This window comes from Saimiri boliviensis, chromosome X, assembly GCF_048565385.1.
Source record: "Saimiri boliviensis isolate mSaiBol1 chromosome X, mSaiBol1.pri, whole genome shotgun sequence".
Taxonomy (NCBI): domain Eukaryota; kingdom Metazoa; phylum Chordata; class Mammalia; order Primates; family Cebidae; genus Saimiri; species Saimiri boliviensis.
The window spans coordinates 47542945-47570293 of NC_133470.1; the positions used below are offsets into that span (position 1 = coordinate 47542945).

The 27349-nt window shown below is 37.8% G+C and overlaps 1 protein-coding gene across 4 annotated transcripts in view; it reads left to right on the forward strand.

The window, feature by feature from the left end:
• MAGED1 (MAGE family member D1) overlaps positions 1 to 27349 on the forward strand; it is a 113455-nt gene that overhangs the window by 53989 nt on the left and 32117 nt on the right. The window contains exons 1-2 of one of the 4 annotated variants that reach the window (XM_074391746.1): positions 8889 to 8943; positions 11059 to 11203. The exons of 2 other annotated variants lie outside the window; for them this stretch is intronic. The gene's annotated coding sequence lies outside the window, so the exon portion shown is untranslated. Of the gene's footprint in view, positions 1 to 8888; positions 8944 to 9638; positions 11204 to 27349 lie in introns of those variants that run through there. One more of the 4 variants, XM_074391745.1, reaches the window with a different exon arrangement.

Here is a 27349-nt window from a genome sequence, read left to right on the forward strand (position 1 = left end):
TGAGTTCATTTTTAACTGATATATAGCATTGTTGCAGAATTTAGCTCCTTATTTCAGCTAAAACTGGGTTCTTGTCATATGACCAGGAAGGATTAGGAACAAGGATACATTGAGGGGTGAGGGGAATGGAATTTATTGGGTGAAAAGGAAAAAAAAATTCAGCAAGGGGATCCTGCCAGCAGGCTCCCATCTCACAGATTGAATGCCAGGTCACCACACAGGAACTGAACAGGCCAGGCTCTTCCCCACTGCAAAGCGTGAACTTCCCATGGCTCCACCCCGTTCTCCCACTGCACAGGCCAGTTGGTGATTCTCTGGGGGACCCTCCCCAGTATCTTCCTCCTGCATCTATCAGTATTACAGTTTGTGGTGTTTGTGTTTCCATTCCCCATATGTCATATACCAAATATGGACATTTACTTATTGCCAGTTATTTCAATATTATAATGCTGAAATGAGCATCTTTGTACAAATTTCCTGTGTACATGTGCAGGATTTTCTCCAGAATAGATATCTAGAAGAGGAATTATTATATAATAAGTTATGTACATCTTCAGTTAGCTAGATATTGAAAATTGCGGCTGTGACACTTTAATTTCAGTTGTCTCCCTATATTTTCAGCACTTTGTATTGTTAAACTTTTAATTTTTTGTCAGTATTATGGGTGTGAAATGGTATCTAACTTTAATGTCTCAGATAAACTAGGGGGACTAGACATCTTTTCATATATTGACTGGCCATTCTTTTTTCTTCTTGTATGATTTGCCACTTTACATCCTCTTTCTATTGTTGCGTCTTTTTTATATAACCGCAAGACTTGTTATTATATATTTATATACACTGGATATTTATGTTGATTTTACAGTTTGCAATATCTTCTAGTCTGTGTCTTGTCTTTTCCATCTGCTTATTGTGCATTTTTACCAAGACCACCCTCAGGCTTGATGGTTTTCTAGAAGGATTCACAGAACTTAGAAAAGCTGTTATACTCATGGTTACAATTTATTAGGGTGTGTGACGGTGCATGTGACGGTGCATGTTGTCAGCCAGGGACGCATACCTGAACCTTGGTGTCCAGGGTTTTTAAAATTGGGAATCAGTCACGTAAGAATGCAGCACTTGCATGACTAACCTTAGCTACTCAGACTACAGCCTCCCACTCACCTATCAAGCACAAAAACAGGCACTTAACACAGATCACAGCATTTGCACAAACTATCTGATCATAATGGGTACTGTATGGTCCAAGGCCTCAGGCATATGAAAACGATGTTAGGCAGAATATGCCAATGACTGAGAACTCATCTCCCAAGAATTGGGCAAGGGCCAGCCACTCATGGCGACAGGACTTTCCTGAGAATTTGCAGGGTTTGGGGTTTTTTGAGTTAACCCTTTCTTGCACAAGAGGCATATATTTTAATAGTCACATTTATCTTCCTTTTCCCTCATGTTGTACTTTTTCTGTTTTTTTTTTTTTTGTTTTTTTTTTTTTCTGTTTTTTTTTTCCTTGCTTTTAGTGGGACTAAGATGTTTTCTGTTTTTTTTTTTTTTTCATCTCGTTTAAGGAATTCTTCCTTACCTTGATGTCATAAACATATTCTACTATAAATTCTCATGTAAAACTTTTGTACTTTCCTTTTCACAATCTAGCTCTGTGGTCCACTTGAAATTTCTTTTTGTAGAAAAGAAATTATATTAGAAGAATGTAGGGATGTAGGGGTTGTACTTAATTTTTTTCTGAATGATTAATGAGTGGTTCCAGGCCTATTAATTTTTCTGTTCTTTCTCCACAGATTTATAATGTTATCTCAGTCATATACCAATTTCCTATATATGTATGTATCTGCTTCTAGGCTTTCCATTCTGTTCCGTTGGTTCATTTGTCTATTTCTGTAGCTTTATAATGCATCTTAATATTTGGTAAGGAAAGGTCTCTTTCTCATTCCGCTCCCTCAAAAATATGTTCTTTTCATATGAGTTTAAGGTCAGCTTACTTTAAATCTTAAGATCTGTAAGAAACAGTGAGATTTTATTAGAGCTACATTTTATTTATAGATTACTTTAGAGACAGAACTGGAATCTTTACAAAATGAAGGTGGTTCATCTCTCCCTTTATATAGATATTTTTAATTATTTTGGGAAAAGTTTAAAAAAATTTATGTTTTAAAAGTATCGAATTTTAATTTTGCTAGATATATTTCTGTATGGCTCTTGCTCTCATGAATATTTTAAAATTACATTTTGTTATTGGTTGTGCCAGGTGTATGGGAATGTTTGATTCTGGTGTATTGTTGTTAAATTCATCCACCTTGCTGACCTCTCTCTCTAGGTCCAATTATTTGTTTATATATTTTGCTAGGGTTTTATATAAATATTATATAAAACATACTTAAAAGTACATGAACTATAACTATAGAGCTAAATGAATTGTCACAAAGTATTTTCTGGTTTATGTAATTTGTGAATAGTTTTTTTCCCTTTTAGTCCTTATACCTCCAGAATTTGATTTCTTTCTATGTTAAATAAAATAGAATTTCTTTTCTGAAACAATTTCTTTCCTTTTTTTTTGAGACAGAGTCTTGCTCTGTCACCCATGCTGGAGTGCAGTGGTGCGATTTCAGCTCACTGCAACCTCTGCCTCCCAGGTTCAAGCAATTCTCCTGCTTCAGCCTCTCGGGTAGCTGGGACTACAAGTGCGTGACACCATGCCCAGTTAATTTTTTGTATTTTTAGTAATGTTTGCCAGGCTGGTCTTGAACTCCTGACCTCAAGTGATTTGCCCACCTCGGCCTCCCAAAGTGCTGGGATTACAGGCATGAGCCACTGTGCTGGCTTGAAACAATTTTAATTAAGCATCTGAGGGGGCTTATGCTCTAGTGAGCTGTATTGGATATGTCAATGCTTTTGGCTTATCAAAGAAAGGAAATTACCACTATTTGGAAATTCCAAAGAAACTTAATAAAGGGACCTACAGAGTGGTGATTTCAGTTAGTTGACCACAGTCCAGGATTTGGTTCTGAGCATTTGTGAAATGTTGAAACAAAACTTGGTGGTAAACAAATACAAATTAATTTACTGAGACTAACATAGATACAGGTACAGAGAGAAAAACACACACACATCTATGCTAATATATTATTTCCACTGGACAATACACTCAGGCCCTGTATCCAGGGCATGTCAATTTCAGTATTGAAGGACGTGGGAAATCAAGCTAAGAAAACAGAATGTTGGCTGGGCGTGGTGGCTCACACCTGTAATCCCAGCACTTTGGGAGGCTGAGGTGGGCAGAACACCTGAGATCAGGAGTTTGAGACCAGCCTGGCCAACATGGTGAAACCCTGTCTCTACTAAAAATACAAAAAATTAGCCAGGCATGATGGCAGGTGCCTGTAATCCCAGCTACTCAGGAAGCTGAGGCAGGAGAATCACTTGAACCGGGAGCGGGAGGTTGCAATGAGCCGAGATCATGCCATTGCACTCCAGCCTGGGCGACAAAAAAACAAAACAAAACAAAACAAAACAAAAACCACAACAAAAAACGAAAGAAAAGCAAAATGCTGTTTACTGTGACCATAGCATTAAAGCAAAGGAAATAGAGAATCCTGTAAACATGGAATCCTTTGTATTAAAGAATATATTCAGATACTCTACCTTCTCTTTATCACACCCCCAGCAGTTTGAGAGGCAGCAAGATGCAGTGGTACTGGGTTTGGTAACTGATTGACAGGGGTCTGAATCCTAGCTCTTTGTGGATGGACTTTGGGCAAGTTACTGCACTTAACTTCTGAGAGTTTCCATTTTCTCACTGGTGAAATAGAAATGACATTGTTAATTTAAAAGAAATACAGCCTCTTAAAGTAATGATTATAGAGTAAATCCAGCAGAATCACAGGCTTGCATTTGCGTATCCAGGCTTGTGAGTAAAGAAGAAAGTGGCAGTCAATGATTATGCCTTATTTGCCAGAATAAATCATAGTACCAATCTGTTTCCAAGTACAACTGGTCCCCGCTTATCCTCCAGGGATATATACCAAGACCTTCAGCGGATGCCTGAAACTGTTGACAGTACTGAACGCTATACACACAGTTGTTTTTTCTCATACATAATGCATGAAACAAAACTTGGTGGTAAACAAATACAAATTAATTTAATGTATGGGAAAAAACATAATACAAATTACATCATGTATGAGAAAAAACAACTGTGTGTATAGGGTTCAGTACTGTCAAAAGTTTTCAGTACCGTCAACTGTAATACAGTTGAGTTTATAAATTAGGCACAGTTAACAACAATAACTTGAAGCATTCCCTTTGAAAATTGGCACAAGACAAGGATGCCCTCTCTCACCCTCTCTCACCTCACTACTGTTCAACATAGTATTGGAAGCTCTGGTCAGGGCAATCAGGCAAGAAAAAGAAATAAAGGGTATTCAGTTAGGAAAAGAGGAAGTCAAATCGTCTCTATTTGCAGATGACATGATTGTATATTTAGAAGACCCCATCGTCTCAGCCCCAAATCTCCTGAAGCCGATAAGCAACTTCAGCAAAGTCTCAGGATACAAAATCAATGTGCAAAAATCACAAGCATTCCTATATACCAATAACAGACAAACAGAGACTGGAACCAAAAGTGAACTCCCATTCATAATTGATACAAAGAGAATAAAATACCTTAACAATAACTAACAATGAAATAAAATTAAAGGGGGTGCTGCTGTATAGAGATGGCAACTACAACTTTTATCACCAGATGTATTAGTTTTCTATTACTGCTGTCATAAATTATGACAAACATAGTAGTTTAAACCACACATTTTTAATGTTAACAGTTCTGGAGGTAAATGTTCCTAAAATCAAGGTGTTGGCAGGGCTACATTTCCCATAGGAACCCCTGGAAAAGAATCTATTTTCTTGTTTTTTTTCCAGTTTCCAAAGACCACCTACCTTGCTTGGCTCTCGCTCCTTTTCTCTATCTGCAGATCTAACAGCAGAATATCTTCAGCTCTCTGACTCTGACCTGCTCCCGTTGTCATCTTGCCTCTGATTGGGATTTGAACCTCTTGGGAGGGCCATTATTCTGCCTACCGCACCGGGTTAATGAAGTACCAAGTAAGATACCCAATTAGAATTACACATTTCTTCTGTAGGTTATTTTCATTGAAACAGGCATTAATTTCTAAAGTTGTAGGAGTCTTATAAAATGGCTTTTTGAACAATACTTCCAAGGAAAGATTTGTATTAACAGAGAATAGAACTAGTTGGTAACAGTTACAAATATTCTCAAATCGTCATACTGCAAAGGAGAACAAGATTTACATTCTTGTTAAAGTTCTCAATTTAACACCTTCTAAATTCCGATTATTTGAAATAATTGTGCAGCAAAATGGTTTCCACTCCTCCACAGTAGCAGGGGAGTGGGCACAGAGCCTTCATATCTTTCTGAGTTTCCTTTTGTCATTTCTGAAGATTTGCATTTGTAAAGCTAGGCTCTGCAATTTCTTAGCTAGTTTTAAATAAAAAGCAGGTCTGGGGCCTAGTTTGCTGGCAGAAACAGAGAAAAAGCTGAAAGGATTTTATTTTTTACCAATGAAATTCTATATTTTGTGCTTCGGAAAATAGTTGTGAAGATTCAGTGTGATTACTTACAAGGCCCTGACCACTGCTTGATGAATGAGAGCAGTTTGAGTCTCTTACCTTCTTTTCTGTGCTTTCCACCCTCTCATATCTTTGTGCTAAACTCTGATAATTTCCTGTCTTTAAATTTAAATTCTCTACTTAATCTACTGATTAAAGCTATCCCTTGAGTTTTTAATTTAGAGTACTGTATTTTTATTTATTTATTTATTTTATTATTATACTTTACGTTCTGAGATACATGTGCAGAACGTACAGTTTTGTTATATTGGTATACACATGCCATGGTGGTTTGCTACATCCATCACCCTGTCATCTACATTAGGTATTTCCCTTAATGCTATCCCTCTGCTAGCACCCCCACCCCTTGACAGGCCCCAGTGTGTGATATTCCCTTCCCTGTGTCCATGTGTTCTCATTGTCCAACACTCACTTATGAGTGAGAACTTGCAGTGTTTGGTTTTCTGTTCTTGCATCAATTTGCTGAGAATGATGGTTTCCAGCTTGATCCATGTCCCTGCAAAGAACGTGAACTCATCCTTTTTTATGGCTGCATACTAGTCCATGATGTATATGTGCCACATTTTCTTTGTCTAGTCTATCATTGATGGGCATTTGGGTTGGTTCCAAGTCTTTGCTATTGTGAACACTGCTGCAATGACGTATGTGTCTGTGTGTCTTTATAATAGAATGATTTATACTCCTTTGGGTATATACCCAGTAATGGGATTGCTGAGTCAAATGGTATTTCTAGTTCTAGATCCTTGAGGAATTGCCACACTGTCTTCCACAATGGTTGAACTAATTTATACTCTCACCAACAGTTTAAAAGCATTATTTCTCCACATTCTCTCCATCATCTGTTGTCTCCTGGTTTTTAATGATCACCATTCTAACTAGTGTGAGATGGTATCTAAATGTGGTTTTGATTTGCATTTCTCTAATGACCAGTGATGATGAGCTTTTTTTCATATGTTTGTTGGTTGTATAAATGTCTTCTTTAAAGAAGCGTCTGTTCATATCCTTCACCCACTTTTTGATGGAGTTGTTTGTTTTTTTCTTGTAAATTTGTTTAAGTTCTTTGTAGATTCTGCATATTAGCCCTTTGTCAGATGGATAGATTGCAAAAATTTTTTCCCATTCAGTTAGTTGCCAATTCACGCTGTGCAGAAGCTCCTTAGTTTATTTAGATCCTATTTGTCTATTTTGGCTTTTGCTGCCATTGCTTTTGATGTTTTAGTTGTGAAGTCTTTGCCCATGCCTATGTCCTGGATGGTATTGCCTAGGTTTTCTTCTAGAGAGTTTATGGTGTTAGGCCTCATGTTTAAATCTTCAATCCATCTAGAGTTAATTTTTGTATACGGTGTAAGGAAGGGATCCAGTTTCAGCTTTCTGCTTATGGCTAGCCAGTTTTCCCAATACCATTTATTAAGTAGGAAATCCTTTCCCCATTGCTTGTTTTTGTCAGGTTTGTCAAAGATCAGATGGTTGTAGATGTGTGGCGTTATTTCTGAGGCCTCTCTTCTGTTCCATTGGTCTATGTCTCTGTTTTGGTACCAGTACCATGCTGTTTTGATTACTATAGCCTTATAGTATAGTAGGAAGTCAGATAGCATGATGCCTCCAGCTTTGTTTTTTTGCTTAGAATTGTCTTGGCTATGGGGGCTCTTTTTGGTTCCATATGAAATTTAAGGTGGTTTTTTCCAGTTCTGTGAAGCAAGTCAATGGTAGCTTGATGGGGAGAGCATCAAATCTATAAATTACTTTGGGCAGTGTGACCATTTTTATGATATTGATTCTTCCTAACCATGAGCATGGAATGTTTTTCCATCTGTTTGTGTCCTCTCTTATTTCTTTGAGCAGTAGTTGTAGTTCTCCTTGAAGAGGTCCTTCACATCCCTTGTTAGTTGTATTCCTAGGTATTTCATTCTCTTTGTAGCAATTGTGAATGGCAGTTCACTTTTGATTCCAGTCTCTGTTTGTCTGTTACTGGTGTATAGGAATGCTTGTGATTTTTGCACATTGATTTTGTATCCTGAGACTTTGCTGAAGTTGCTTATCGGCTTCAGGAGATTTGGGGCTGAGACAATGGGGTCTTCTAAATATACAATCATGTCATCTGCAAATAGAGACAATTTAACTTTCTCTTTTCCTAATGGAATACCCTTTATTTCTTTTTCTTGCCTGATTGCTCTGACCAGAGCTTCCAATACTATGTTGAATAATAGTGGTGAGAGAGGGCATCCTTGTCTTGTGCCAGTTTTCAAAGGAAATGCTTCAAGTTTTTGCCCATTCAGTATGATATTGGCTGTGGGTTTGTCATAAATAGCTCTTATTATTTTGAGATTCCTTCCATCAATACCTAGGTTATTGAGAGTTTTTAGCATAAAAGGCTCTTGAATTTTGTCGAAGGCCTTCTGTGCATCTGTTGAGATGAATCATGTGGTTTTTGTCTTTGGTTCTGTTTATGTGATGGATTATGTTTATTGATTTGCAGAGTACTGTATTTTTTTTTTCCAAATGTTTGATTAGGTTCAATTATGGTTAGCCATTTGTTATAGTTTCCTGTTGCTTGGTAAGATCTTCAAGTTTATTATTTATCTCTTTATGCATAGTAAACATAGTTTTCTTATAGTTTGTGTTTGATAATCCTAGAGTCTAATGTCTTTTTGTGAACTTTTCTGTTGTCAGCTGATCCTGCTGATTTGCTTCTTTATCTAATTCAGGGCTCCAGGTTCCCAGGGCAAGTCTTGTCATCTGAATCTGAGTTGCAAAACTGGTCTGCTTCTCATTCACCCTCCTCCTTAGGGGCTAACCCTTTGAGGTCCCAGCTTATTGTTGGGAGTGTCTCCTGTTGGTTTTCCCACTTAGTATAGCTCTGGCCTTTAATCTCTTATCTCTTTTGCCTTTCAAGGCAGCCAAAGTGAAAGTTGAAATTTTTGGAATAGACAAATGCTCTTAGGGAAGAAGTTGCTTCTCTGCTCTGTTTACCTCTAGAGGTTCCCCATTTCTCAGAAGTGTTGCCCTAGTGTTTCCATACTGTCATTTTATTGTTTTTAAGTAGGTGTTACTACTTCTTTTTCATCAAGATTTAAAAAATTTGTTTTCAACCTGAGGATCGCTTCAAATAATCTGGTGGGTGGTTATCAGAACTAGGAACATTTCTTGTAACTCCTTGCTACATTTTCTTTAAGATAGGTTTAGGCTCAGAACTTCATTAACTTTTGGGTTTTGTTTCTTCTGTTTTATAGAGTACACATCTGATCCTCAGAAAAGTACAAATACTTGCTGAAGGTCACATAGCAAGTAAGTGGTAATATTTGGCTTTGAACCCAGCTCTGTTCAACCCTGAGACCTATACTGTGTCAGTTTTTGTTCCTGGGTTCGGGGACTCACTTCTTTTAGAAAGCAAGTAAATGACTCATGAGTTTCTTCCTTGAATTTTATCGCTCAAGGTCAAGACCAACTCCCTGTCTCTTGGAAGCACACACAGTTCTATGCTTTTCTTTCTTTCTTTCTTTCTTTCTTTCTTTCTTTCTTTTTTTTTTTTTTAACAAGGTCTTTGTTCTGTTTCTAAGACATCCTGATAAATAAGTATCCCTTTCTACCACCCACCCTGTACCTTTCAGAACTGAATTTAGGGACATTTCAGTATCCAACTGTAACCATAAAGTTTCATTTCCTTTCAACTGCGGTATTTTCCTTAAAAGTCCCAGCTGAGGCCGGGAGCGGTGGCTCAAGCCTGTAATCCCAGCACTTTGGGAGGCCGAGGCGGGTGGATCACACGAGGTCAAGAGATCGAGACCATCCTGGTCAACATGGTGAAACCCCGTCTCTACTAAAAATACAAAACATTAGCTGGGCATGGTGGCGTGTGCCTGTAATCCCAGCTACTCAGGAGGCTGAGGCAGGAGAACTGCCTGAACCCAGGAGGCGGAGGTTGCGGTGAGCCAAGATCGTGCCATTGCACTCCAGCCTGGGTAACAAGAGCAAAACTCCATCTCAAAAAAAAAAAAAAAAAAGTCCCAGCTGAATTCCCTGCTGAATTTGGAAAGAGCTAAGGATAAAGAGACCTAGGAAGCAATCCTTTAAGGTGAAAGGAGGAAGGAGAATGACACAATAGGGGTCAGAGAACTTACAGTTTAATTGTATAGTGGTAGGATAGTTTAAGATTTTGGATTGGTGAATGCCCACAAGGCACATTATCATGGTGGCAAATGCAGGAGCTTTGGAGCCAGACCTACTTCAGCTGAATATCACTTACCCTACATAATAATTCTAAAATGTTGGGCAAGTGAGCTCCCTGCTCTGACCATCAGTTTCTTCATCTACAAACTTGGAATAATAACATCGAACTTTCAAGGTTTCCATGCGAAATACAAATAATGTATTTCAGTGAAGTGTTCGTGTTTGGTGCATACTGACTAAATGGTTGTGGTAGTTGTTATTGTTGTCTCCCTCAATGTTTTCAGCTGATGAGTGCCCTAAGATCAGGCAGGAGAGAGTTCTTTTTCCTTTGTGTGTATGCCCAGTTAGTCCTCCCTCCTCTATTGCATCACCTTCTTGAGTCTCCTGAAGATCTCTTACCCTCTGCGTTCTTCCCAATCCTTGCTTTCCTCTTCTGGTTCTACACAGTCAACACCTCCTTTGTTCAGATAATCTTCCCATTTCCCTACTCAATTTAATCTCTTGTCATACCTGTACATTGCCCTCCAGATAAACCAGTCATCCTCACATCAGTTTGTTTCTTAATGTTCCTTTCTCCCTGATTTGGGAGGCCACCCCACAGTGAGACATATCACTGGATCTCAGCAGGCCTTAATTTCCCAGCTGATTCTCTTTCTGTCTTATTTTGTCAGCTTCTTTTTATTAAGTAAAAGTTATGTTTTTCTGTGTAATATTTTTTAAGCTGTTTGCTCATGAGTGTCTTCCTTTTTTATGTATTTTACATTATAAAAGTAGAGACATGATCATATTGAAGATTTTAGAGAACTACAAAACTTTATCAGGAAGGAAAGAAAAGTGACCCACAGTTTTACTAACTAGTGATAAATACTAATCAGGAATTGATATATTTCTTTTCGGCATACATAATTTTGTATCATTTGCTAGGACTGTGGTAATTAAGTACCACAGACTGGGTGGCATAAACAACAGAAATTTATTTTTTTACACTTTTAGAGGCTAGATGTCTGAAATCAAGGTGCTGGCAGGGTTGCTTTCTTCTTAGGCCTCTGTCCTTGGCTTCTAGATGGCCATCTTCTCCTTCCCGTGTCCTCACATGCTTTTCCTTCTCTGTATGTCTCTGTCTTTATCTCCTCTTCTTTTTATTTTACTTTTGGAATTATCCTGCCTTAATTTCTCGAGAAGCTGGGATTACAGGCACCGACCACCACACCCACTTAATTTTTGTATTTTTAGTAAAGACGGGTTTTCACCATTTTGGCCAGTCTGGTCTCGAACTCCTGACCTCAGATGATCCACCCACCTCGGCCTCCCAAAGTGCTAGGAGTATAGATGTGAGCCACCACACCCAGCTTATCTGCTTTTCTTATAAGGACACCAGGTATGTGCATTAGAACTCTAATGATGTCATTTTAATTTAGCTACCTAACTATACCCTAATGATGTCATTTTTAAAAACCTCATCTCTAATGCAGTCATGTTCTGAGCTACTGCGGTTTGGGACTTCACCATATGAATTTTGAGGGGACACAATTCAGCCCATAACACCTGCTTTCTTCTCTAAAAGTTATCTTTTAAGAATTCTCACTTGCCAATAACAATTCTTTGACAATAGTTCTGATGACTACATAATATCCCATCATTAAAATATATCACAATTTACTTAGCCAATTTCATATTCTTGGATATTTTGAGTGTTTTCATTTTTTTCACTAATATAAATATTTCAGTAAGTAGTTTTGTACACAAATGTTTGCATATGTGACTATTTTCTTGGGATAGATTGCTTAAAGAGTGATTATTGGTTCAAAAGTTATGACTGTTCTCTGGCTGTTAATTACATACTGCAAAACTGTTTTCCAGGAAATTTATACTAATTTACATTTATACCAGGAAGGAGAATAGACAGGTATTCATATAAGCTGCTGGTGGGAATGAGAAAGGAAAAATAAACTCTCCTGGTTGTTTCAATTTACCTTAATTAATGACTAACAAAATGGAATATTTCATATATTTACTATCTGTTTGCATTTCCTTTTTTTGTGAACTGTTTACTCATGCTCTTTGCCTATTTATGTATGTGAGTCTGTCATTTTAGACGACAAGATTATGATTTAGAGTGAGTTCTACTCCAAAGAGGGAAATTTCAGAAAAAGTCAAATTCCAAAGAATGTTATGGATCCAGAATCCAAGGACTATTGGTCTGAGTCTCTTCCATGGAGAAGACTTGGCATGTGATGGCATAGAGGAAAAGGAAGTGCTGCAGGAAAGCTTGGCAGGGAAGAGTTGAACATATTTCTTTCACAGGGAAATTTGTCACAGGCACAGCACTGCCACTTGTAAGAATAAACCTACGGAAGAGAAAGGCTGTGAGTGAATTAACTGAGGAAAGGCAAGCTAGGTATTATATATGGGAATCTTCTAGGAAAAAAAGCATAGAGATATGATTCACATGACCATAATTCTTGCAAAGGTTTTAGAATTTGTGAGACACTGGGGAAGTTCTGATGGGGAAAAGCCTTTCTTATGTGATTATTGTCAAAAAGTCCTTTGTCGGTGTTCAAGGGAGGTACCTCAGCATACTCATAGTAAAAAGAAACCCTGTGAATGCTATGAAAGTAGTGAATATAAAGAAATTTTTAATTATGATGCCAGTCTTACTTGCCATCTGAGGACTCACACCTGAGAATTCATTGATTTGTTTTGCCCATAAGAATGTGGAAAGGTCTTTAGGCAGGACATGATTCTCTTTTAACACCAGAACTTTCATAGGGTAGAAAAACTTTCCCAATGCTAGACAGATTGTAGGTAGTGATGAAACTTTTTGAATCATGCAGAAGTTCATAGTGGACAGAAACCCTGTGAATGTACTGACTATGCGAAAGGCTTCAGGACAAACTCAGACCTTTTTTTTTTTTTTTTTTTTTTTTTTTTAAATGGGAAAATTCATAGTGGAGAACAACCCTATGCTTGTAATGCATGTGGTTCAGATCCAGCTCAGACTTTACTAAACATGAGATCATTCAAGGTGGAAAGTAACCTTATGCAGTGATGAATGTGGGAAAAGGTATCTGGAGATAACAGACCTTAAAAAACATCAGAAAATTTATAGCGGAGATGGAAAGAGATCTTTGAGTGTAATGAATATGGTAATGTTTTTATCTAGAGCTCAAATTTCATTTGTCATCAAAGAGACTCTTTTGCAATGAATATACAAAAACCTTCAAACAGAAATCAGCCCTTGTTCATCATCTGCAAATTGATAATGGAGAGACACTCTGTACCTGTAATGAATAAGTCTTCAATTAGAGGCTAAGTCTTACTCATCATAAAAGGATTCATAAAAGCATGAGCTTCTATGTATATAAAAAATTATGCATATGCTTTTAGCAGTATATCAGCCTTATTTGATATCAACAAGTCCATGGTGAGTTCACTTAAATGCGGTGAATGTGGAAAGGCCTTCAATCTGAAGTTTAATCTTAGCATCAGAATATACGCAATGGTAGGAATCTTATTAATGTAATGTGTGTGGGAAAGACTTTATGAAAAAATAAGGTCTTGGTAAAAATGAAAAAAGATTCTTTGTAAAAGTTAGTTAAAATAGTTACCACGTAATTACACGCCTACCAATGTGCCAAGCATTACAAGAACTCTACTTAGTTTGTTTAATCATTTATTTCTTAGAATAATCATACAATATAGGGACTTTCATCCTTATTTTACACACACATGAAGAAACCAAAGAAATGAGGTGGAAGAATTTTCCCGAGATGGTATACTTGTCACTGGAAGAGCCAGGATTTGAATCCTCTAGAGTTTAATTGTTCTGGGTTTATGGTGGCAATATGTAAATTTTCAAGGATATGTTAGTCTTTATTCATCATGTAGAAATTCATTCAGAAATCAGGATTCACTCTTCACTGAGTATTGGGAGTCTTCAGTCAGTTTTGGAATTAGAGACTCTACATTGGGTTCTATCCAATTCAGTAAGGACTCTAAAGATTTTATCATATTTATATTATCCCTTTGAATAGGGATTAATTTCAGTCTTGAAAGATTTCATTAATAACAAAATTCTATTCTCAAATGTTCACCCTAACCACTTTTCGTGGTATAGGCAACATGGAGTAGGATGGAAAGCACAGGCTCTGGGATTAGCTAGGATAACTTCAACATTAGGAACAAGGTAGAGTTATCCAGTGTTTAAAAAGATGGAGTAGGAATGGAGAGGGCGGATGTGGTCAGAACAGAGCCAGGTCATTCTAGGAATTATAACCAGACAAGCCAAAATACGTAGAATTCAGCCGATAAGGAAGTGGAGAAGCTAGGGTATGTGGCATGATTTTCTCCCCGAATGGGTTTAGCTGTAGATTGCTTGTGTATCACTCAGTATTCAGAGGAACTTGAATTTGAAATTGCTTCAGGAATATACAGTACTCTAGCACTGAGTCAAAAATAAGTGTGACTTCAGAAACTCAAGGTATAAGAAATATTAATACATTGATTTTCTACCTTCTCACTTCAAGGAGGCAGTGTGCTACAGCAGAAAGTATTCAGGATGTACCTCCAGGGATAACTGGCTTTATTTCCCAGCTTAACCACCTTCTAACTGTGTGACTTTAGTTATACTAATAAATCTCTTTGAGTTTTACCTTGATCATTTTTTGTTGTTGTTGTTTTTTAGGTCAGGATATAATACTGTACCAAGTTGTAAGGATTCTAGATCAAAGATATAAAGTATCTAGTACAGCACCTGGCATGTAGTACATACCTAATAAATATGTTATTATATTATTGTTGATTCTGCAAGGATCTTAACACCATAATAGACCTCTGCCACCCCATTTGGGGAATGAATGTGTTACACATAATCTAATCAATTTAGATTATGGGGCTTCTACTGGCTCATATGGTACCTTTGTGTGAATTGTAAAATAATACCTCCCCCTCAAAAGACTTTCTTACCACTTGCTAGAAAATTGTCATAATAAACACAGATACCTTTGATGGCCATAATGTGAAAGGTATCCTGTAGAATCACGGGGTCCACAATTTGCACAACCTGCAGTTGGTAGGCTGAATAATGGCCCCCCAAATGATCTGTGTTTTAATCTCCAGAGCCTGTGAATATATGTTACCTGAAATGGTAAAAGGGACTTCTTTAGATGTGATCAAATTAAGGATTTTGAGATACAAGGATAATACTGGATTATTAGGGTGGCCCAGTGTAATCACAAGGATCCTTAAAGAGAGAGGCAAGAGGGCCAGATTTATAGAGAGAGGATGTGAGGACTAAAGCAGAGGTCAGAGAGGAAAGAAGATGCTATTCTGCTGGCTTTGAATTTGGAGAAAGGAGCTATGAACAAAGAACCGCCTGGGAGGCAGAAGGTGCAGTGAGCTGAGATCATGCCCCTGTACTCCAACCTGGGCAACAGAGCGAGATTATAAAAAAAAAAAAAAAGAAAGAAAAAAAAAGAAAAGAAAGAAAAAGAAAAGATCCTGTGAGTAGGAGTGTGATGGATAGTGAGTGCATTGACTCACGTCTGTAATCCCAGCACTTTGGGAGGCCGAGGTGGGTAGATCATTTGTGGTCAGGAGTTCGAGACCATCCTGGCCAACACTGTGAAACCCCATCTCTACTACAAATACAAAAATTAGCCTGGCATGGTGGTGCTTGTCTGTAGTCCCAGCTACTTGGGAGGCTGAGGCGGGAGAATTGCTTGTACCTGGGAGGCAGTGGGAATGAAATGAGAATACATGTATGCAAGAAATTTGGAACTTGGTCACTGACTAGATATAGGGGGACTGAAGGAGAAGAAGGAATCAAGGATGATGCTCAGTTTTCTTCCTGCCTTGGATGGTTGACAAGATGTAAAAACCATTTCATGAGCTGGAGAACTCAGAATAAGGAGCAGGTTTGCAAGGAAAGAATGACCTTTGCAATGTCCAAGAGGAATTATTCAGTAGGTAGTCTGGAATTCATTCTGCTGCTGTGAAGCAAGTAGGGTTACAGCTAGAAATCAGATAGAAATTTGGCAGTCATCAAGCACAGAGGTGGTGGTTTTAATTGAAGTATCGAGATTGCCCTGGGAGAGGGTGGTGTGGAATGAGGAAGAAAAAAAAAAAAAAAAAAAAAGGACCAGAGGCAGAACCGCAGAAACCTAGGCATTTTAAGGGAGGACAAAGCTGAGAATCAGCAGAGAGGTAGGAGGGGGACGAGAGGAGATATTACATTCTTGTTCTGCCCTCTTGTGGCAGACTGAGTGTGTGTCCCAGAATAATTTTTCTCTTGTCTTCAGTCTTTCAGGTGTCTGACTCATAATTCCACTCCCACCCTACTTGGGAGAATAGGGCTGCCAGGTCCTCTGATGGTCATTTCTCAAATATTAAGCTCCTCTTCAGTTATTTCTACAATTTAAAAGCAATTTGGACCCCCACCCCCATGTTGCAAAATAATGAAAAGCAAACATTGGGGTGGGGTGGGGCTTCAGTTTCCACATTTATATGCTCCACTGTCTTTTGATCTATTCTATTGACATCTTTAATTTTAAGTACATCTCGGCTCTCATCATATCCCTTTGCTCCCTTTATAGTTAAAATACATTTTATTTTGTATTTTTATTATAGTAAATGTACTATATGGAATGTAGTACATTGAATATTCTATATATTATAGTAAGACCTATATATGTCTTAAAAACCAAATAACAAAAAATAGCAGTATTAGCTTCACTTTTTTTCACCACCAGACTTGAATGCTTGAAAACTAGAATGCAGATTAGCCAACTTTGAAATCCACTTCTTTTTGTTTTTATCTTAATACCATTATTGAGTGAGTTATTCATTTCAGATATTAGTTGTTGACTTCCCGTTATGGTAGATGAAGATTTAACTCTCACTTTTTCTCCCTCAATTCCCTTATCCATTCTTGTAGTATAGTTATAACATACTTTTTGGTTAATGATGATTTTATACTATTGTGATTGTGCAAACATTGTTCACTAAAGAGATGGATAGTGAATTGAGACATTTCTGTTTTTGAACACATTTGTATCCTTTCCAGAGTTATAATTCCCTGTTATCTGTGTATTTTTACGTATTCATATCTTTATTTTCTCTTTCTCTCTTTTTTTTTTTTTTGAGATTGACTCTTAATCTGTTGCCCAGGCTGGAGTGCAGTGGCATGATCTCAGCTCACTGCAACCTGTGCCTACCGGTTCAAGCAATTCTCCTGCCTCAGCCTCTCAGGTAGCTGGGATTACAGGTGCCTGCCACCACGCCTGGATAATGTTTTTGTATTTTTAGTAGAGATGGGGTTTCACCACGTTGGCCAGGTTGGTTTCGAACTCCTGACCTGAAGTGATCTGCTTCCCTTGGCCTCCCAAAGTATCCTTATTTTTTTCTGTTAGATTTATCATATGTCTATCTTTTGTGTAACTGCTAAAAAAAGTCAGAATATTCAGGAAATTTATTTTCTAGAAATCCCCTTTCAAGAGCCTTCTCTTTTGATCTAATCTGGGCTATTTCCAATCCTGAAAGCTTTTGGGATTTCCACTTTACACTGATCTTCTAAAATTTCATGATGATATATGGATATTTGTTTATCTGTTGTCCTAGATACTTGGTAGGTAGACTCAGTTTGTATGTTTTTGTACTTTGATTCTGGAAAGTTTGATTATTTCTTGGATTCTTTGTTGAGTTCCATAAAGACACATTTTTATCTATTTTATTATTTCTGTTTTTTCAGTGCCTAGAATAGTACCTGATACACGATAGACACTGATTTGTTGAATGAATTAATATTTATATTCAAAATAATAAAAATGAAATAATGTCTCCAGACCCACCAGCCAAGACAAGAAATGGAACATTATTAGTACCTTAGTGCCCTTACCAATCACACTTTCCTGTCTGACCCCACCTAGAGATAATACTTTCCTGATTTTTTATTAATAATTTCTTTGGTTTTCATATATTGTTATCACCTGTTTATATGTTTTTAAACAAGATATTGTTTAGTTTTGCAAAAATGGAAAAGCAAACACAAACCTAGTTGTATGAGAAAAGGGTACTGTTGTCCCTGTTAGATAGTCTCCCAGGAAAACAGAGGTTCTGAGTCAAAAACTGACTTTAGCTTCTCTGAGAATTGTAAAGCCATTTCTGGGATAATAGTGAATGAGGTCATGAAATTTATTGTTACTGATAAAAGTCCTGTCTGTCTAGTTTAATTTTTCTATTGCAGCTGATATTTTCTCTCTTTTTTCAAAGAGAGTTGACAAAAATCATACATATTCAAGGTGTACAATACGATGTTTTGATATACGTTGGGAAATGATTTCTACAGTCAAGCTAATTAACATATCCATCAATTCACTGTTGCCTTTTTTGTGGGAATACTTACTCTCTTAATGAATTTCAAGTATGTAATACATTATTACTAACTATAGTCACCATGCTCTACATTAGATCTCCAAAACTTGTTCATCTTACAACTACCAGTTTGTATCCTTTGACCATCTCTCCATTTCCCCCACACACTGGTTGACCTTGGGTAGCCACCCATCTACTCTCTGTTTCTATGAGTTCGACTTTTTAAAGATTCAACACGTAAGTGAGATTATGCAGTATTTGTCTCTCCCTGTTTGGCTTATATCACTTAGCGTAGTGTCCTCCGGGTTCTTCGTCTGTGTTGTTGCAAATGGCCTTTATTAAGGGTGAACAATATTCCTGTGTGTGTGTGTGTGTGTGTGTGTGTGTGTGTGTGTGTATACACACAATTTCTTCATCTATTGCAGACACTTAGGTTGTTTTCATATCGTAACTATTGTTAAAAATGCGGCAATGAACAGGGGAGTTCAGATGCTTTTTCAAGACAGTGATTTTTTTTTTTTTTTTTTTTTTTTTTGAAGCAGAGTTTCGCTCTTGTTACCCAGGCTGGAGTGCAATGGCGCGATCTCAGCTCACCGCAACCTCCGCCTCCTGGGTTCAGGCAATTCTCCTGCCTCAGCCTCCTCAGTAGCTGGGATTACAGGCACGTGCCACCATGCCCAGCTAATTTTTTGTATTTTTAGTAGAGACGGGGTTTCACCATGTTGACCAGGATGGTCTTGATCTCTCAACCTCGTGATCCACCCGCCTCGGCCTCCCAAAGTGCTGGGATTACAGGCTTGAGCCACCGCGCCCGGCCAAGACAGTGATTTTTATCTCCTTTGGATATATACCCAGAAGTCGAATTGCTGGATCATATGGTAGTTCAATTTTTAATTTTGGGGGGGAACCTCCATACTTTTTCTGCTAGTGACCATACCACTTTACACTCTCACCAACAATGTATAAGGGTTCACTTTTTGTCAACACTTATCATTTGACTTTTTGATAATAACTATCATAACAAGTATGAGATGATATCTCATTGTGGTTTTAATTTGCATTTCCTTGATGATTAGGAATGTTTAACACTTTTCCATATACCTGTTGTATGTCTTTCTTGGAAAAAATGTCTATTCAGGTCCTTTGCCCATTTTTAAATTGGTTTTTTTAACTACTGAGTTAACTATATGAGTTCCTTATGTATTTTGTATATTAACCCCTTATCAGATATGTTTGTGTATATTTTCTCCGAATCTGTGGGTTGCCTTTTCATTTTGTTGATTGTTTCCCTTGCAGTGCAGAAACTTTGTAGTTTGATGTAGTCCCACTTGTTTATGTTTGCTTTTGTTACCTGCATTTTTGGTGTCGTAACAAAAAAATTACTGTCAAGTTCAATGTGGAGGACCTTTTCCTATGTGTTTTTTTTTTTTTTTTGTGGAAGTTTTTTGTTTGAGGACTTACATTTAAATCTGGAAACCAGTTTCCAATTCAAGTTGAGGTGTGTGTGTGTGTGTGTGTGTGTGTGTGTGTAAGATAAAGATCCAATTTCATTTTATTTTTTTTGCATATGGACATTCAGTTTTTCCAACACCATTTGTTGAACAGACTATCCTTTTCCAATTATGTATTCTTGATACCTTTGCCAAAGATTAGCTGACTGTATATGCATGGATTTGTTTCTGGGCTCTCTATTCTATTTATTTTTCTTTTTTTTTATTTTTTTTTTGGAGACGGAGTTTCGCCCTTGTTACCCAGGCTGGAGTGCAATGGCGCGATCTCCGCTCACCGCAACCTCCGCCTCCTGGGCTCAGGCAATTCTCCTGCCTCAGCCTCCTGAGTAGCTGGGATCACAGGCACGTGCCACCATGCCCAGCTAATTTTTTGCACTTTTAGTAGAGATGGGGTTTCACCATGTTGACCAGGATGGTCTCGATCTCTCGACCTCGTGATCCACCCTCCTCGGCCTCCCAAAGTGCTGGGATTGCAGGCTTGAGCCACCGCGCCCGGCTCTATTTATTTTTCTATGTGTCTGTTTTTATGCCAGTACCATGTTGCTTTGATTACTATAGCTTTCTAACATAATTTGAAATCAGGAAGTGTGATGCCTCTGACTTTGTTCTCCTTACTCAGGATTGCTTTTAGTTATTAATAGGGGTTATACTGAATCTGTAGATTGCTTTATTTAGTATGGACAGACATTTTGACAATATTGATTCTTCCAATCCATGAACACAGAATACTTTTCAGGTTATTTGTGTCTTTTTCAATTTCTTTCATTATTGCTTTGTAGTTTTCAGTGTACAGATCTTTTACTTCCTTGGTTGCATTATTCCTAAGTATTTTATTGGTTTTGATATTGTTATAAATGGGATTATTAATTTCCTTTTTGGATTATTTATTGTTAGTACATAGAAATGCTATCGATTTTTTCATGTTGATAGTATATTATGAAACTTAATTCACTTATTAGTTCTAACAGTTTGTTTTCTGGAATCCTTAGATTTTTCTGTACATAAGATCATGTCATCTGCAAACAGATATAATTTCACTTCTTCCTTTCCAATTTGGATGCATTTTATTTCCCTTTCTGGCCTAATTGCTCTGGTTAGGATTTCTAGTACTATGGTGAATAGAAATGGTGAGAGTGGGCATCCTTGTCTTGTTCATAATCTTAGAGGAAAAGCTTACAATTTTTCATTGTTGAGTATGTTGTTAGCCATGGGCTTGTGATATATATGGCCTTTACTGTTATACCTAATTTGTTGAGAGTTTTTATCATTGAAGATTTCTGAATTTTGTTTCTCTTTCTCTTTAAGACTGTAATTTTTTTTTCTTGTTTTCTTGAATTGAAGAATTTAATCAGGGTATGCTGAATATATCTTAGAATATAAGCTCCACGAAGGCAGGGATTTTTGTCTGTTTTGTTCACTGATACATCTCTAGTGCCTAGAATAGTGCTGGCTACATAAGTCCTCATTAGAGGAATTGATTAAATTAATGTATGGATGCATAAACTAATGAATGGATGGATGAACAGGTACTCAATCTTGTCTAGAATTCAGGTAGCCCTTTCTTTAGCTCAGGAAGATTTTCTTCTATCATTTAATTGAGTATTGCCTCTCTTCCCTCTATTCCTTTTCTCCTTTAAGTCTCCATCCATCTCTCATATTCACATTTTAGGTTCATTGACACTGTCCTCTAAATATTTTGTCTTGTATCTTTTTGGATCTATTGCTTTATGGATTTTTTTGCTCAGTGCCTTGGTATAAATCTTGAACTTGATTTTCTGGTCAAGTAATTCAGGGCTCTTCAGTGACATCATTTTTTATTTCATTGTTTAATTGGAATTTGATACAGTTTTGCATTTGTGTCCCCACCCAAATCTCATGTTGAATTGTGATCCCTAATGTTGGAAGAGGGGCCTGGTGGGTGGTAATTGGATCAAGAGGGCAAATATCCCCCTTGCTGTTCTTATGACAGTGAGTGCGCTCTCACGAGATCTAGTTGTTTAAAAGTGTGTAGCACCTCTTCCTTTACAGGCCATGTAAGAGATGCCTTCTTCCCCTTCACCTCCTGCCATGATTGCAAGTTTCTTGAGGCCTCTCCAGCCATGCTTCCTGTATAAGCCTGTGGAACCATGAATCAATTAAACTCTTTTCTTTATAAATTACCCAGTCTTAGGAATTTTTTTACAGCAGTTTGAGAATGGACTAATACAGATTTTTTTTTTCAAGCTTTGAGCTCTAGAAAGTTTTTGCATGTATGTGCTGCATTGTCCTCAGGTGTTCTTACTACTTTTTAGTCGGTTTTTACATATCTTGTCTAATAGCTTTGTTTTATTTTTCTCTGACTGCTGAAATTTTTTAATATTTGTTTTTATTAATGATCACTTTGTGGGCCTTGATGTATATTGGAGTGTATTTGGGTCAGTACTGCTAGAATACTGACTATGTGTAGATATGAAAGGGGTCACTATGCAAAAGAGGTCACATGTGAATTCTGATGTTCACACTGCTTTCTTTCCAGTGAATAGTTGCCATTTTCTTACAACACTGATTGTCCTGGGATAAAACTGTGAAAATTCCAATATTTAGGTCTAGTCACCTTGGACACAAATGCTGCTCTGAAATATTGTTCTTTCACCGAAAGCAGACAAGCATAGTATTTAGTTTGTACACGAGGGCTCAAAAGCTAACACAAAGCTAGCTAGCAAAAAGAAAAAAGAAAGAGCTAAAATTACTGTTAGATGTAATTCTGTATAACTTGTTGTTAATAAGAGCATTCTGTAAGACTAAATTCTAAATTTTTTAATCAAAGTGTGTTTTTCTACTATCTTGATTAATTTTCACCTACTGTACTATGGTAACTCTACCCATTCAGAATTTGAATTCCTAGTTCAGGGAAATGAGGAATCTGGGGTAGTGGCAATGGAATATCCTTGTTTAGACTTGATGTTAATTTTTATCAGTGTTTGTTGGTAATGCTAATCAAAAACAAACTCCACCTAGAAACCTGTTTGTGGTAAAACATGGATAAGACCGGTAAAGAGAATTTATATGATTTCAGTGATCCATTGTGTGGGAGTTGCGAGGGATCAATAAATAATACTTATCTTCCCTGACTAGGTTCAGAACCAATTGAAATTGAAAGATGTAGGAATCAGATAAATGGAACTCAAATCATCTTTATTACTGATAAAACTTCAGAGAATATGGCTTTAATGTGGACTTCCTAATATTGGACCCCAGAATTAAGCAGATTTACCTAGACCAGCATAAGCAATGCTGAAAGACCACAAGACTCTAGGCCAAAAGTGGGCCCCTTGATACACGATATGTTCTCTGTAAGCATGTAGACCCCTGAGAGAAAAGCAGAGAGCAAGAGCCTAAGCCAAGCTGTATTAGTCAGAGTTCTCTAGATAGACATAACTATATCTTATGTTCAAGGGCAGGAAGCATCCAGCATGGGAGAAAGGTATAGGCTGAGAGGCTAGGTTAGTCTCTCTTTTCACATTTTTATGCCTGCTTTATATTTGCTGGCAGCTGATTAGATTGTGCCCACCAGATTAAGGGTGGATCTGCCTTCCCCAGTCCACTGACTCAAATGTTAATCTCTTTTGGCAACACCCTCACGGACACACCCAGGATCAATACTTTGTATACTTCAGTCCAGTCAAGTTGATACTCAGTATTAACCATCACAGAAGCATACTCAAATGTTTCTTCCAAACATCCTAGTCATATAAGTCATTCCTCCTTCTGTGGACAGAAAAACAGGAGTGTAGTCTATTTGAAGTTCTTCCACTTAGAAACATGAGAAGTAAAGATTAAGCGTTCCCTCTAACACAGCTCAGCAATATATTCAGTATTGCCATGCGCTTGAACTTGTCTATCTCTTCAGGACCAAAAATATCATAATTTTGCTGTGACACAAAAGATATTAGGATATTTTAGTCTTCCTTTAGGAAGACTAAAATATCCTAATAGGTAGTACAAATAGCTGAACTACAGAATAGCATATTAATGACATATCAATGGAATATTTAAAAACCCCATCTAAATGCTGTAACAGAACATGAAGAAATGCTTCTTAAAGGCAGATGTACCAAAAGGAATCTATTCACCACTCTCTGCTAATGGGAACACCAAACATTGTACCTTTAGAGCATGATATGTTTCTCCACTTAATACCTACTAGAACTCTGCAGTGAGGCTTCAAGTGAGAAATTTGTCTGTTATATCTGGGTTGATGTAAGAGCCACATATCAGGAAAGTAAGTGTGTGTGCATGTGTGTGTGTGTCTATGAGAGAGTAAGATAGGAGTGTGGGAGAAGAAAGAAGAGAGGAAGGTCAAGAAAAGAGAGAAGGAAAATGCGATTGTAGGGAATGGGCACCGCAAGTGTAAAATCCTAAGTGATGTGGGTCATGTATTTGATGGAGAGATAGGGAGAGTATTGTGTGACAGTAGGGTAGTGGAGGTATGTGGCCAAGGTATGCGTGATAATGGTGTCAATGGGGCCAGTGTAAGGATGGTATGAAATAAATGTGATCATGAAGACAGGGGCAATGTGAGAGGCAGTGACAGGAAGAGATAAGAATATATATGACAGTGGTAGTTATGGTCACAGTGTATGTGAAAGACAAGAATTCTGCATGTGTGTGCATACGGTTGTGTGAGAGAATGAGGAGGGAGAGGACAGGATGATGGGACACTGGGATCATTTTGTGTGTGAAAATGTGGATGGGGCATGTTGATATAGAGGGAGGATGGAATGGAGCAAGTATAATGTGATTATGGAAGGTAGGTACATGATGGAGGTGAGAAGGTTAGTGTGTGTCTGTGTGCATATATGTGTTGGGGGAAATGAGAAATGTGTCTCTTTGTGAGGACAGATGGATACAGTGAGCATGGGTTATGACAGTCAATGAAAATGTGATAATTTGGAGTGGGGAAATCCACTCCAAAGTGTCTGAATAGCATTGTTGAATAAAGTATATGATGCGAAAACACAAAGAGTTTCTGAGTGTCAGTGAGGAATGGGGAATATATGTGTGTGAGAGCAGAGTTGATGTGGATATTGGTTGTGAGTATGCATGAAATGGAGATAATATGAGAATGTGTGGAAGGAGATTTGGAGGATTATACAAGTTTGATAATGGAGACATGGGCTGTGTGTATGATAGTGGATGTGGCTAGACACTGTGATTATGAAGTGCAGGGATTGAGTAATTGGGGTGTGACTATGTGAATGATGAGGATGGTGTGTATGATAATAGGGGGTTGATTTAAGCTAGTTGTATTTGTCAGTGGGTGTCATGGGCACCAGATCTGTTCAGTCTAAAGACATTTTATTTATGATAGTATAGGACAGGACAGAGTATATGTGGAAATGGGAGTGATAGCGACAATGTGCATGTTAGTGGGTATATTAATCCATTTTTACACTGCTATAAAGACATACCTGAGACTGGATCATATATATATATGTATGTATATACATACACACACACATATATATATTAAACTTCATATATATATGAACTGTGAGTCAATTAAACTTCATATATATATATGAAGTTCTGCATGGCTGGGTAGGCCTCAGGAAACTTACAGTCATGGCAGAAGGGGAAGAGGCACATCTTACATGGCAGCTGGTGAGAGAGAGTGAGCAAGAGTAGGGAAAACTGCCTTAAAAAACCATCAGATCTCCTGAGAACTATCACAAGAACAGCATAGGGGAAAATGCCTCCATGATTCAATCACCTCCCACCTGGTCCCTCCCTTGACATGTGGGGATTATGGGGATTACAGTTTGAGATGAGATTTGGGTGGGGACACAGAGACAAACCATAACAGTAAGATTGAAAGGTAAAGTGTGAATATGATAGGTTGGAGAATTGGGACAATATGTGGAGATCATACTTCATAAGTCATAGTCATGATCATGAGTCAGAGAGAGTCATGTGAATGAGATAGTGTGTTTAGACTCTGTGTGTGTGTGTGTGTGTGTGTGTGTGTGAGAGAGAGAGAGAGAGAGAGAGACAGGGAGACAGACACACACAGACACACACACACACACAAGTTGGTGTAGGGACATCTCATGTTTCAGGATGGGTATTTGAAATATCATTTGGATATGAGTAATAAAGACCTGAAAATGATCTGCTTAAAATAATTAGGGGATATCTTTCCCTCACTTGAAACAAGCCCAGGAGTTCTACAATTCTATCAGTGTCTCAGTCCCCTTATATGTTTTTATGTTCCATGGTTCTTGGTATATAGCTCTCATATTCCAGGTGCCTTCTGGTTGAAGGATGTCTGCTACAACTGTGGCCATCATTTCTATGTTCCAGCTAGGAAGAATGAGGAAAAGGAGAGGGCAAAAATACCTTGTCAATGGAATTAGTCTCCTTATAGAGAGCTTTCCAAAAAATCCTATCCAGTGACTGCCTAATACATCCCATCGGACAGAACTACATAGCCACCACTATCTGTAGCTGAGAGAACATTGTAAGAAAAAAGTTTCTTAGTAAGGAAAAGGGGTTGTTGGTAGGATATAACCAGTAAATAAGGAGAGGTTGAAGATTTGGGAGAGAGAGTATAATTAATAGATGAAAATCACAAAGGTGCTAGATACAAATGGGATATAACTGGCAGAGTTTCAGATGCTGGAAGATATCATGGTAAGCAAAAATAGACATGTTGTCTCTGCCCTTATGAAGCTACTACTGTCTTGTGAAGAAGACAGACAGTAATCACAGACTCAAATATTTGTGAAGCTGTCACTCTGGTAAGTGCTATGGAGGGGAAGTACATGGTCCTGTGAATAGGTTAAAAGAGGGCTTTACCTAATCAGGGAAGTAAAAGCAGGGAGGAAGTAATGATGGAGATGAAACCAGAAGACAGATTCAGAATTCATTGGTTGAAGGGTCTATGGATGGGATGGGGGAAAAGTGTTTCCAGAAGAGGAAACAGCATGAACAAAGGCACTCATCCTCTATTATCTTTTAAAATGTGTTTTATTTCATTTAGAATATGTTCTGTTGTTACATCTTTAAGTTCACTAATCTGTAGTAATTAATATCTTCTAGTATTTTTTCTTCTCAAATATTGTAGTTTTTATATCTAGATGTATGACTTGGACTTTTTTTTTTTTTTTTTTTGAGACGGAGTTTCGCTCTTGTTACCCAGGCTGGAGTGCAATGGCGTGATCTCGGCTCACCGCAACCTCCGCCTCCTGGGTTCAGGAAATTCTCCTGCCTCAGCCTCCTGAGCAGCTGGGATTACAAGCACATGCCACCATGCCCAGCTAATTTTTTGTATTTTTAGTAGAGACGGGGTTTCACCATATTGACCAGGATGGTCTTGATCTCTGGACCTCGTGATCCACCCGCCTCGGCCTTCCAAAGTGCTGGGATTACAGGTGTGAGCCACCGCGCCCGGCCCTGACTTGGACATTATTAAATACATCTCATGTCTTTACTTAACATGACCATTCTTTCCTTTAACTTTTTGGACACATGGAATATAGTTATAATGGCTTTTAATGTGCTTATCTGCTAATGATAACATCTATTAAATATGTAAGTTCTTGGTAAGTCTGTATCGATTGATTTTTCTCCTCAAGATGGGTCCTATTTTTCTGCTTCTTGGT